Source organism: Abrus precatorius, unplaced genomic scaffold (genome assembly GCF_003935025.1).
Source record: "Abrus precatorius isolate BTA unplaced genomic scaffold, Abrus_2018 Scaffold5, whole genome shotgun sequence".
Taxonomy (NCBI): domain Eukaryota; kingdom Viridiplantae; phylum Streptophyta; class Magnoliopsida; order Fabales; family Fabaceae; genus Abrus; species Abrus precatorius.
In genome coordinates this window covers 7302450-7316445 of record NW_020874395.1, presented here as the reverse complement: position 1 = coordinate 7316445, position 13996 = coordinate 7302450, and the positions used below count along the sequence as shown (strand labels likewise).

General features: G+C 26.2%; 1 pseudogene; it reads left to right on the top strand.

Annotated features, from left to right (window-relative positions):
* Positions 1 to 3877: 3877 nt before the first annotated feature.
* Positions 3878 to 5980, top strand: LOC113866583 (annotated as a pseudogene).
* Positions 5981 to 13996: the final 8016 nt, after the last annotated feature.

The window sequence follows — 13996 nt, the reverse complement described above, 5'->3', positions numbered from 1 at the left end:
CAAACAACCAACCAAACTTAATTGTTATTACAAAATGTCTCTCTTTTTATTGTATTTACAATATTACAATTATAATATACATGAACGTCACTCTGTGTCATTTCACTAGATTGTCAAACTCAATCTTATAAAATTTTGAACAAAATTATGCAAAGTCAAAAAGTTGTGTATATTTATTTATAATGAATAAGGAAGTTAATTTATACTAAAATATACTTTAATTGACTTCTGTTTCAAACTGAAATATATTAAATTTGACTTAAATTATATGGTATAGTTATATAACAGTCGATTTAATTTGACTTTTATGTAAAAAGTAAAAAACACTTCAACACAAGTTAATTATAATTTACTTTAGTTTTAACAAAAATCATAGGGTGAAGCGAAGTTGATATAAATTGACTTTTTTGTAAGAAAAAAAATAAGCGAGAAAAAGTTTATTTAAATTGACTTTTGTTTTAGTTAGATGTAAAATTTTAAGTAAAGTCAATTAAAGTCGACTTCTATTATCTTAAATTCAGGATAAATTGTATTTAAAATAAAACATTTAGGTAATAAATATTTTAAAATATTTTATTTATGTAAAAATCTCCTATTTAATATGATATACATTGTTAAAATTAAATTATTTATACAGAAATATTATTATTTTTATTTTTATCTATCATATTAATTATCTTATTATTGCATAATACTTTTTTTTATTTTTTATATTTAAAATTCTTTTAAAATATTAAAAATTGTACCTTCACGTCTATTGATCCTTTACTCTTACTCGTGTGTAAATAATTAAATCTAAATTACACTCTAATTTTTTTAATTTATTAAAAATTATATTTATGTTCAAAGTTAATTTATATTATTTATTTTAAAAACTATGTTAAAATAATATAAGAAATAATTTATCATATTTATTAATAAAAATAACATAAAATTAAAAATTAAAAAATGTATTTTTTATTTAATCATTTAAAAATATGACATGACAACTGACCAATAATATGAGAAACGTATTACTGTTACTTTTAAAATAAAAGTAAAAAATGATAAAAAAAAATTGTGAAATCAGAAGACTATTTATTTATTTATATACTATTATATTAAAAATATAAATATTTTGTTTTTGTTTTTCTTATCTTCATTTAAATTATTAAAGAATTGAGTATGTAAATCAATTAGTGTCAAATTGTTTTAATTAAATATATTATGTTGAATTCAAATATTGATTAATGTAAAAATATTAAATATTCAAAGAAAAAACTTTATTATTTATAATAGTCTTATTTCACTTTAAACAAAATTATTTTCAATATAAAGATACACATGATTAAAATAAAAAATTATATATAGCAAAAAAAAATTATTTTATTTTTCTTTACCTTTTTCTTTTTCTTTTTCTTTTCTCTTTACATTTACATAACATAATATTTAAGTAATTTTATTAGAATTATATTATTTGTATAGTACTTTAACAATATTTCTTATTTAAGTGGGTCACCAATTAAAAATCATGCCCTTGAGTCTTTAATACTATATATGATTCTGCCTTAACCCTTAACTACCTATAATTGTAAGTGACTACTCTCTCCAACACTATATTTATATAATAAAATATTAGATGTCCGTGTCGAGAAATATGTTAATTTTAGATTACTATGATTTAAAAAACAATTGTGTGAAAACGCTATAGTAGATTTACTTTGGCATTTTTCACCACTACAAACCTTCTAAATATAAACAGATTTTATTGATAGATTTTAAATAATTATAAATGAATTTTAGTGTTATAAACAGATTTATAAACAAATTTTGATGTCAAAATTCATATAGACAAATTTTTATAGGCAAATTTTTTATCTGTAAATCTGTCTGTAAATTTATAGACAATTTTTTTTATCTATAATAAATATATTTATTACAGACAAATTTTACCATTTGTAAAATTATAGATAAATTTTTTTGTCTGTAATAAATTAATTTATAACAATTATTTTATTCATAGTTCTTATATCACTTCATCAAACACATTTTCTATCATTTTTCTCATCTCATTTATCATTTCTCCGAAACAACACTTCCCATTCTCAAACACTTTATTCCCCTCACACTCCAATACTTCTTTTTCTTTAGCTCCAACCTCATTATTTCTCCACAACTTTACCTTTCTTTAATTTGATACATTCATGGTGACTCTCCCTCCTTCATTGTTGCTAAGTCCACTGCGGATTTCAACCTTCTTCTAAACTGCAAGGTGTTCAAAATTGACACATTCTCTCGTGTGATCTATATGTAATAAACAATTTATAACAAGTAAGTATATATCCTACATAAAAAGTAAAAAAACAAAACTAATTAAAAGTTAGAGTATAATACCAGAAATACAATGGCACAATTTGTTTACAAAATCGAAACTAAAACCAGTAGCAATGTGCAGGGAAGCGAAGATACCAGAGAGAGATCAGAGAGAAAGAAAAATAGAGAAATGAGAAAGAAGAAGGAGGAGATGCGCTTTTATACTATTTTTAATATTACAGACATATTTTTTCTTCTATAAATGTATTGATTAAATGTGGCATTTTATTAATTGACTTATAGATAGAAAAATTTGTTTGTAATCTCATTCATAGAATACTGTGTTTCATTTATGTAGTTATAGATAAATTTTACCGTTTGTAATTTGTACCTAATATTTCCTGTCTTAGTTTCAAATTACAGACAAAAAAATTAATCTGTAAATTTGTTTGTAATACAAATAGAAAGAAAATCAATTTGTAAAATCCATCTGTAAAATTATAGATTAATTTTTTTGTCTATAAAATTACAGACAGAGTTTTTTGTTTGTAAATCTATCTGTAATACAAAAGAAAAAAAATTATCTATATTTACAGAAAAATTTTATATACAGATTTTTTCTATCTGTAATACAGACAGATTTACAAATGAATTTATTCAAAAATTTAAAAAATCTAATTTTTAATTTTCTTTCTACAAATTCATCTGTAAAAGTTTGTTAGTAATTCACGTATTTCTAGTAGTGTTTATAAATTTAAGCACATAAAATTATCAATTAAAATATTTTAAAAAAAATTTAATTTAAGTACACTTATACTATAAATATTTTTTACAATGTCATTCAATTATACATTGCTATATAGTAAGAATTATTAATTTTTTAATAATTAATATAAAAATTATATTTATAATATACTAATAATGTATTAAAATTATTTTTTATTTTAAAAATAATGTCACAACTGACAGTAGCATAAGAAGAATAATTGTTACATCGAAAAAAAACAAGACAAAATTTTTTCAAGACAAAATACATCCGTTCCCGATAAATTTAATAAATTTTATTTGTTAGTTTTATTTAACCTTATAATAGCATGATAACATAAATCTCTTCTAATTTTTATCACGTTACTCAAATAAGAGAGGTTAGTTATGTAAAAAAGGTAACGAGTATAGTAAATTTTCGTTAAATCTCAAGGGACGTGGATATAATTTGCCCAATTATTTTGCACAACTTTAAGAGATAATTTTATTTTACTTTTTGTTTTATTTTTGAAAATTATTTTATATATATATATATATATATATATATATATATTTGAGTAATGCTAGCAACATATTTTTTAATATATTCTTTATAATACATATTTTATTGTTGACTAAAATTTATTAAATTATTTTAAATAAATTTTAATTAATAATAAAAAATATTTCAGAGAGAGTGTGTTAAATAATAATATGTCTCTAATATTGCTCTAACTTTTAGCCTATTCAAACAATGCAAGGAAAACGTGGAAAATATACTATAAATGGCAATGAGAATGAGGCTACACGGGGTGGTAGCTGCACAATCTTTCAACCAAAGATGCTGAGCGTTTCATCTTCTTACACAGTGATTCCCAGCGAGGCTACTCCAAACTGTAGTCTCTTACTGTCTGAGAGTGAGCAAATCAATGCTCCAACACATGCACTCAACATCTATAACTTCAAACCAAATCTTAGTCTCAATGAAATCCCCAACGTTGTTCACACAATGAGAACCTCTCTCAGCAAGATCTTAGTCCCCTACTACCCACTGGCTGGTCGGCTACGCATGACTAAAGGTGTGTTATATAATATATGAACAATATGTAATCATATTTAAATTGTATTTTAAGATTATTTTTCGTTTAATTATTTCTTAACTTTTCATATCTTTTCCATTACTTGATACTTTATTTTTGTTAAGTTAATATGTACAACTCTAAATTATTTGACAATTTTGGGAAAAAAAAATCCTATACTTCAAAAGTAAGTAAATTCTCAAACTTTTAAATTATTTTTAATTAGATCCTTCTATTAAGGTTCTATTAAGAGCTACGTATAATTTAGAGAATGTGTTTACTAGTTTAGTTATTTATAGTAAGTTTATAAGTGATTTAAAAACTTTTGATTTGTGAATGGAACCCAGACAAAATTTTAAACAAAGACCTACTTAAAATTATTTAAAATTTGAAATATCTACTTACAAACTTTTAAAATATAAAAAAATATTTAAAGGTTTTAAATAGTTAAAAAGAAATTGATTTGGCTTTTTTTTTTATTAAAATTAAAAGTTTTCAATTACTATAGTTTAATAATTCATTTATTTTTATCGCATTAGAACACATGATGTATGATATTTTTGCTTGATCTGCGATCATGAGGTCCAGACCAATCATGGGTAAAAATTTAGATGTGACGCGATATGAATGATAAGATGAACCACTCAAATTTTTTTCATGATGCACCGTACACATTTAATTTAATACATTCAACAATATGAGAGCATTGAACTCCTATTGTCTCTTTCTTTATAATACACAAATGTCCATCATTTCAACAAGGTGGAAGATTGGAAGTGGAGTGCAATGCAAAGGGTGTGAAGCTATTGGAAGCTTAATCCACAAAAACACTTGATGACTATGGTGATTTTGAACCAAACGACACCATCAAAGAGCTTATTCCCAACATTGATTACACTGAACCCATTGAGAAGCTACCACTGTTGCTAGTGCAGTTAACAAGATTCACTTGTGGTGGCCTTTGTGTTGGCATTGCCATTTCCAATGTCATTGTTGATGGAATTGTTGGCACTCACTTCATTAACTCATGGGCTATGTTAGCTCGAGGAGGTACGTTAGAGGAAAATGACGTGCCATGTTTGAGCAAGGTGGTTCTAAGATCACAGATGGCACCGTGTTTTGACCACAAAGAGTTCAAGCCATTGCCACTTGTATTAGGCCACTCTAACTCAATAGAGGAAAGTAAGAAGGAAACAGCACTTGCAATGCTGAAACTCACAAGAGAAATGGTGGAGAAACTTAGGAAAAAGGCCAATGAGTTCATGGAAGGGACTATGATGATGCATCCTCAGCATAGACCTTATAGTAGATATGAAAGCATTTCAGCTCACATATGGAGATGTGCATGTAAGGCTCGTGATGGGGGTGATCAAAATCAACCAACAGTGGTTCACATTGTTGCTGGCACTAGAAACAGATTGAAGCCACCTTTGCCTCTAAACTATTTTGGAAATGCCACATATCCAACAGTGACACCCACTTGCTTTAGTGGTGACATTGTGTCAAAACCATTGAGCTATGTGGCACAAAAGATTAGGGAAGCAATTGAGGTGTTAACTGATGAGTATTTGAGGTCAGGGTTTGAGTTTATTGGGAGTCAAAATGATGTCGGGTGGCTAAGGGAAGCCCCATTTCTTGGTAATCCTAATCTTACTATTTGGAGTTGGATGAGTAATATGCCAACTTATGGGCCAGATTTTGGGTGGGGAAGGCCTGTGTATATGGGGCCAGCTATTGTCAGAGGAGATGGCAGGGCATTCATTATGCCATGCCCAGAAGGTGATGGGTCTGTTTCCATAGCCATTCGTTTGCAAACTCCTCATGTTGAAGCTTTCAAGCAGCAGTTCTACAAGGACATAAATTAATTGGTTAGCTGAAATTTAAGTGTCTAGGTTTCAACTTCAAGTGTTGACACTGTGGTACTGTTGTTTTGAATTTGGTCTTTTGTGTTTAATGAAGAGTTCAGGTTTGAACATGTGGTAGATTATATATCCCACATGGTGAGTGCTACAAGTAGTGTTTGGTGAGGATCAGTTGAGGGTTGTCTTTCAGAAATAAACTTTGTTGTTAGGTGGGTGTGGACTCATGCTTTCGGTAGCATGGAATTCATCCTTGTATTTGCATGGCTGGTTAACAAAATAAAATATGTTGTTAATGGATGTGGACCCATACTTGTCCTATATAGGATGGATTTTGGGAGTAAATTTTTATTTTTTTTTGCATTATATATATATATATATATATATATATATATATAAATCAAAACAATTTTAAATAAAAAAAGTTTAGTTTTTATAAAAGTATATTTTAATTTTATCTTTTAACTTTCTTCTTCCTTTCCTTATCTTTTTATCTCTTCTTTTTTTATTCTTCTTCATTTCTTTCTTTAGGACCTGCTCAAAATTTGTCTTTGTAGCAATTCTTCGATTTATTTAATAAAATATTTAAAAATAAAGAAGAAAAGAGTAAAAATAAGAAAAAAAAAATGAAGGGAAGGGAATGAGTAAGTGTAAGAAACATAATCAGCTATTTGAAAGATACGAACAATATATACACAATACACATAATAAAAAAAAATAAAAACTTACCATAAAGTTAACATTTTTAACAAAAATAACTTATTTAAATATTTTTATAAATTAGAGGATTAAAGTGAAAAAATAAATATTAAAAAATGAAATTAAAATTTATCTTAGAACTAAAAAATAAAAATATTAATTTCTTTTTTTATTTTTACTAAAAATTATACTCTTAACGTAGATAAAAAAAAAAGGAAAGAAGAAAAAAACACATATATCACAAAATAACCACGTATTTGTAAACTGTGTTAGATCAATTTTGATAGAAAAATTATTCAATGCAATAAAAATAATACATTACAGTTAAGTTGAATTCTTAAATTATTTTTTATTTTTTTTTATTTTTTTTATTTGCATCATCTATTGTGTTGTTACTTATAAAATTTAATTTTTAAAAGTGTGTATATTACTTTCTAGAAATTAAGTTTTAAATTTTTATAAATAATTTATGAAATTTAATTTTAAAATGTGATTTTACATTTTTTTAAAAAATTTATAAACTACTTTCACAATTTAATTATTAAAAAATTTAACAAAATAAATTGTACGAATAACAATCTCCACTTCCATGATCTTATAGGAACCCTTTTTGGATGGGAATAAAATATGCACATGTTACTATATGTAGCCAAGCATCCACCAAAAGATTAGGTGGCCTGGATTCAATCACGTGGGAAGGAAGGAGACGAAAATAAAAAGTATAATTTAAATTTAATATTTATAAAATATTTTATTAATATATAATTTCTACTTTTCTGAATTATTATTTTTATTTTTTTAAATTGATATTAAAATGACACTTGTGATTATTTTAAATAACGTCAATTAGAAAATTAAAAATAATAAATTAAAAAAATTAATGACTATATCTAATGAAATATATATATATATATATATATATAATATATATTTGAATAAAAAATATATATTAAATTTTTTAAATGAATAAAAATAGGAAGGTGATGTCTATAAAATAAAAAATTCTCTTCTAAACATGAAATTGGAGGTTAAGATTTTTTTAATTATTTATCAAAATAAAATTATTTTTATAATATAATAAATGATACACAATTTTACAGACAAAATATAATAAATAATTCATATTTTATAAATTAAATTAAATATTTAATTATTTGAGAAATATGTTCTATCATTTATTTGTTTTTATTTTTTTTTCTAAGCTACATATGTAAATAAACAAATAAAAATTACTTCTTTATTCTATTCATTTGTTTTTGGCACAAATACTTTTAAGGAAAGGTTAGTGTGACATTGGATTCAGTAGAGCAAAATATTCAAGATACTTTTTTTTTAAAAAACTTTATAAACCTTAACTTCTAATGGATAATTCTAGACTAATCTTTATTTTCGTTACAAAATAACATTCATACACATCCTTAACATTAAATAAGATCTAGCATGTTTCGTACAACTTTATACTTTATTTTTCAAAATTCAACGTGTCTCGTATGATGTATAGTGTTATACCAAATTAACAAATTTCATATAAAAAAATTATACAAACAAAATAAATCTTTTCTCAGATTACACGACTTAAAAGAACTTTGTATAATTAAAATATTGATATTTTTTATGTTGTTATGGACATTTATTAAATAAATAAAATCATGCTAATATTTTATGGTTTACAAATATAACAAATAAATATTAGTTGACTAACCAATGGAAGTTAGTTCGAGTGACAAGCAAAGTGTATGCAAAAAATCTCCAATAGTAGATTCATCCACCACACTCAGGTGTGCGATCCGAATCAGATTCCCTTAAATACTTATTTTTCATCTCAGCCTCCAGAACACAGTATTCTTGTTAATGAAAGCTTCAAAAGAAGGAAGAAGAAAAGAAATATTAGTTGACTATATCTTACGTGAAAATCTGTTTTATGTTTCAAATTATTTTTGTTCATGATATTAATATTTTATGTTAAGTGTTTGCTATCAAAATTAAAAGACATGTATGTTTTTGTTTTTTTAAACTATTGCCTAATTGTCTATTATACATATTTAATATAGGCAAAATTACTCTTTTCGTCCCTTAAATATCCATTTTCCATCTCAGGCAATATGTATTCTTGTTAATGAAAGCTTGGGAGGTTAGGGTAGTATGCAAAATCAATAAAATGAAAGATCTACCAGAAATAGAAAATAAGTATTTAGAAAGTTAAATTATTTATGGTTTGAGATTTAGGGGTGGGTGTTTGGTGTTAGTGGCAAGAAGATGAAGATTTGAATATAAGAAGATGAAGATAAAAGGGAGAAGGAAGAAGAAAAATTGTCAGAAACTAGATCGGAGATAAGAAAAGAAGACGATGTACAGTAATATATTGTACACGTGGCACAAAATGACAAATTTTTTTAACAGAGTTAGGGTCTTTAACGAAAAATGACCTATTTAAAACTTTTTTATAAGTTAAAGAACTAAAATGAACAAAAAAAGTTAGAGGACAAACTTTAAAGTTAAGGGATGATAAAAGTAATTTTACCTTTAGTATAATATTAATAGTAAAGTTTATTCTACATAGAAAGGTATGCAATATCCTCTTAATCTTCTAAAGTGTTATCTATGGTACTTGCATGAAAATTCAACAAAACATCTTATACCTTTCTTAAATAAACAGTTATGATTATTATAATATCTTAAAAATTAAAACACATTTATATTTTTTTAAATAGACCACTAACCCCACTATCTATTATATATATTAATATAATATTAACAGTAATAATTATTTCTCATAAGAAAGGTATAAAATATCCTCTTAATCTTCTTGGCACCATAAAAATTTCCTATTCTAATATTTTAAATTATATTTATTTAATATAATATTAATTATTATGATTTTTATTCATGAAAATTCAAATTTTTACCATGTAAAAGACAACTCAAACTCACTAAGTATATAAATATTTGTTAACATAATATTTTACATATTAAAAAAATAAAATAAAAATATATTTCAATAATGGACTAATGCATGACACGAGTATAAATATTTAACAAAAAAAATTGTAACTTTTAAAAAAATTTACACATTACTTTTTTAGTTTTAAAAAATATTGAATTAGTATATTTAGTTCTTAAGATCTTGTTAAAGAATGAGCCACCTAAGTCCTTATTTTTCCAAACTTCAATAAGGATATAATTGGATCAACCAATTATCATTGTTTCTTAATTGTGAACATTGATGCTTTGTTGTTTTGACTATTTGTAAGTATGATTTATTCACTTATTAGAGACTTTCTTGTACCATTTGTTGTTTATAGTGAATTATTTCTTTGGTTTGGATGACTCATAATTTTTTACCCTTACTTTCAAAGGTTTTCTACATTGATAATTGTATGTCTCTTGTGTTATTCTATAGTTCTATTTTTGTTGGTGTTCCTCGTTGATTCTTGCAAGTAAGGGAATATTTTTCCACTACCTATTGTTCTCTTATTGTCTTTGTGTTACTGTGTTGACATTTTTCCATCATTTCCTTCCACCACCATGATTCCTTTTCTCTTGGTCCAATACCTCTAGATTCACCTAAAATTATCTTGGTGACTTATGTTCCCTTTGTAGTCATTTTGTCCCAAATGATATTAACACTATCTTGTACATCCTAGCTAATTGTTCCTGAAAGTCCAACCATTTCTCACTTTTAAGTAGCACCACCACTTAGTTTTAAGAATAATAACTTGTCAAATTCTTTATTTATCAATCTTGAAATGAACATCTAAAACCAAGACCCTATGTTTTGTAGTAAGACTCTCTCCTATAATTACTTTACAATTTTTGCAAATTCTTTTGTCTAATAACCTCGCTCTTAAAAGTGATAAGATGTTCCTCATTCTTCTTAAAACAAATGTTCATAATTTTAAAGTCGTATGCCATGGAGAAATCAAGAATAGTTGTCCTTCCTCGTTTAACTTTCCAAGACTAAAATCACAATGAATCCTTGTAAATTGTCTTGCTTTACAATCAACATGAACATTTAAGTCTCCACCTATGATAATATTTTTGATTGGTGGAACATTTTGAATCAAACTCTTTAAATCCTCTCAAAATTTTGTTTTCAATAGTTTATGATCCATCTTGTGAAGTATAAGCACTAATGATATTAATAGTGTCTTGTGCAACAAATAACTTCTAGGACATCTGCCTATCTCCAATTCTTTTAATCTCTATCGTGTTTTTTTTTTACCAAATATTATCCACAATATTGTGTCTTTGTCCAGGGTTTAGGATTGGGTTCTTGTCCATCTCAAGTCTTTAGATATCCTTCTCGTTCATATAATGGAATGTCTCATATCTTTCTTTTTACAGGGAATTGCAAAATCAAGTGACTATTTTAAAGTCACAAATGGATGAACAAAATAAAAAATTGATGTAATGATGAGTTTTTCATCCAGAACTTTCAAGGTCAACTACCTCTAGACTTAGCTATGTTTCAAACTTCACCGCTAATCCTTTTAAATTGAATTGTTTTATTAATATTACATATAAATTACATGACAATTTATATTTTTAACTTGTTCTTAATTATTACACCTCAGGTGTTTGATCAAGGAAGTGCACAACCAACTAATATGACTGATAATTCTCCTACAAATTCTCCAGCTAAAAAGTAATTCTTTTAGGGATTATAGGAATAGTTCATCTATGAATGAAAGATATGACATGTTTTATTTTAATTAGAACATTATTATAAGTGTGTATTATGCGATCTTTATATATGAATTTTGATTTTATATAAGTGTTTATGGTTTTTAAAAGTTGTTATGTTTATCAAATAAAGGAAATTGTATGATTTTTATGTGATATTATATGATATACAGATGAATTGAAAAAATTAAGCTTAATTTTAATTATCCAAATTTTATAATTTTTAGCATATGCATTTAATAGGGGTTTCAAAATTGCAGGCAATTTACGCAAATTAACGGAGGTTTAAAAATTGCATGTATTTTACGACGATTATCAAATCCAAGGTAATTAACAACAATTATTGAATCGTGAGTATTTAAGGACGATTATTAAACCCAAGTAATTAACAATGGTTATTAAACAGCAGATAATTAACGGCGTTTATCAAAAATCGTAGTTAATTAACAGAGGTTAGATAATTGCGGGAAATACAAAAATTACATACTGTTGTTCAAAACCATATGTAATATGTTTGCCACACTTAAATTAACTATGGTTTTGTCAATCGGGAGTAACATTGTAACACCCTCTTTTTCAATTATTTATTAATTTTTGAATTGTTTGATACTATATAGTGTTAGAATGTGTTTGGAAATGATTATATGTGTTTCGGTAGAAGTTTGGTGCAGGGAATCTTGCTCAGGTGAGACTGAGCGCCCATAACCACATGTTTTTAGGGCAAACTCACTCAAGCGAGAGCAGATAAATTTAGCTCAATTGTCCCCTTGCCTAGGCAAGAAGTAATCTCACTCAGACGAGCAGTGATCTCGCCCAAGCGAGCTGAGTCGCTCAGGCTTGTTATAATATACCTATGCTAAGGGGCTTGTTATTATATATGTTGTATCTGTGTACATGGAGTAACTAACGACTATTTACCTAGTTGAGTAAAATCTCAAGAAATGCTTGAGACATTATTGTCTGTGATCATAGTGCACTAGGAGTGCATGTTTGAAGGAGAGAAATTAAATGAATTACGATAAACCTGTGTGTCAGAATTATATGATTATTGTTGTTTTGTAAACAAATTGTGGAATGTGTTATAAAATGAACGTAAAATTACAAGGAAGAATAAAGAGAAGTATATAGAGAGGAAGAAAGAATCTCAATTTCATTTCACATATCCTCAATACAAATGAGATACCTATTTATAGGCCTAAAATTATAACTAGAGAATCGTATCTCTTTGAATAAGAATTAAATAAAACAGTTACAAAATCGTAAGTTACAAAGAATAAGGAGGAGTTATGAATATGGACATTCACTCATATAATAATTCATAACATAATGATTATATCTTCTTTTATGCCATAATTATGACTTTTTGTAATATGGTTTGTATATGATAGAATAGACGCTCATCATTACTAAAATTTTCAGGGAACCAGACTAACGACACCTCAAGAAAGGATTAGGCTGATAGATAGTTTTGTACATTGTAACCTAAATTATGTATTTAATGAGTACCAAAGAACATGTTATTTTAAGTTGGGTATACAAGTTGATGATAGACCTAGTCATATTATTATGTTAGAAATGGAATTATATTATAGTGTCCCTTTTGATTTTCTTGTAATTAATGGAATATACCATACCTTGTGTATATATCTCTATAGAGGTACAGTTAGAACCCCAACAACTATAATCTATTTGTGCACATACCATGATCATGACTATCTCGAAAGGTCAACCTAAGTTACTTTTGAGCAAGTTTCAGGTGTTGAGATTGCGGCTGATTCAGGGGATCTTTATCTTGAATCAGATGATGACCTTGATTCTGAGGATTTAGCAGAGATAGAGAGATGGCATGGTAATGACTAACATCAGGTCCTCAACGTTTTGGTTATATTTTGGGACTGCTCTGGGACTTAGTATATTTTGGTGATGTAATTATTATTTTAAGTCCTACATATTTTGATAAAAAATATGTAAATTATTATATTTATTATATGTAAATATGTGTTTAGTACCCATGCTTGTAAATTTATCTAGTATACTATGATCCTTAAATTTATTGTTTATTTATCAAATATCGTCTTGTTGGCAAAATTTGTAAATAATTTTACTCACAAATTTTTTTTAATTTAGTCATAATTATAGTGCATGTCATATGCGAAACTTCGTATTTTATTCTGTTTTTGTACAAATAAAATGCGCAGTTTAAGATAAAAAAATTTGGATGTCACAAACATCATTTATGGTGATTTAAACTCTCGTTAATATCATAATTAACCATAGGTAAACCATCCTTTTCTTGTAGTGAATTATGCCTACTTTGTTCTTTTCTTTAACTTTTTCAAGGTACAAAAGTTTAAAGCATATTGTATTGAGCTCATTAGTCTTATCTCCAACCCATTTTGTTTCTTGAAGAACAAATGATTTTAATCTTTCTACAAATCAGTGTCTACCATTTCCAATAACTTTCTTATCAAAATACCAATATTCCATGAACTAAATTAAAACATGCATTCCACGACTAACTTCTTTATCCATATTCGTTCAATCAAATGTGAGGACCCTTACTTATTTAACACTACATATAGGCACCAATATAGCGGTTCTAGCTCAGTTAACATTGTACTCGAACCATACAACACATTA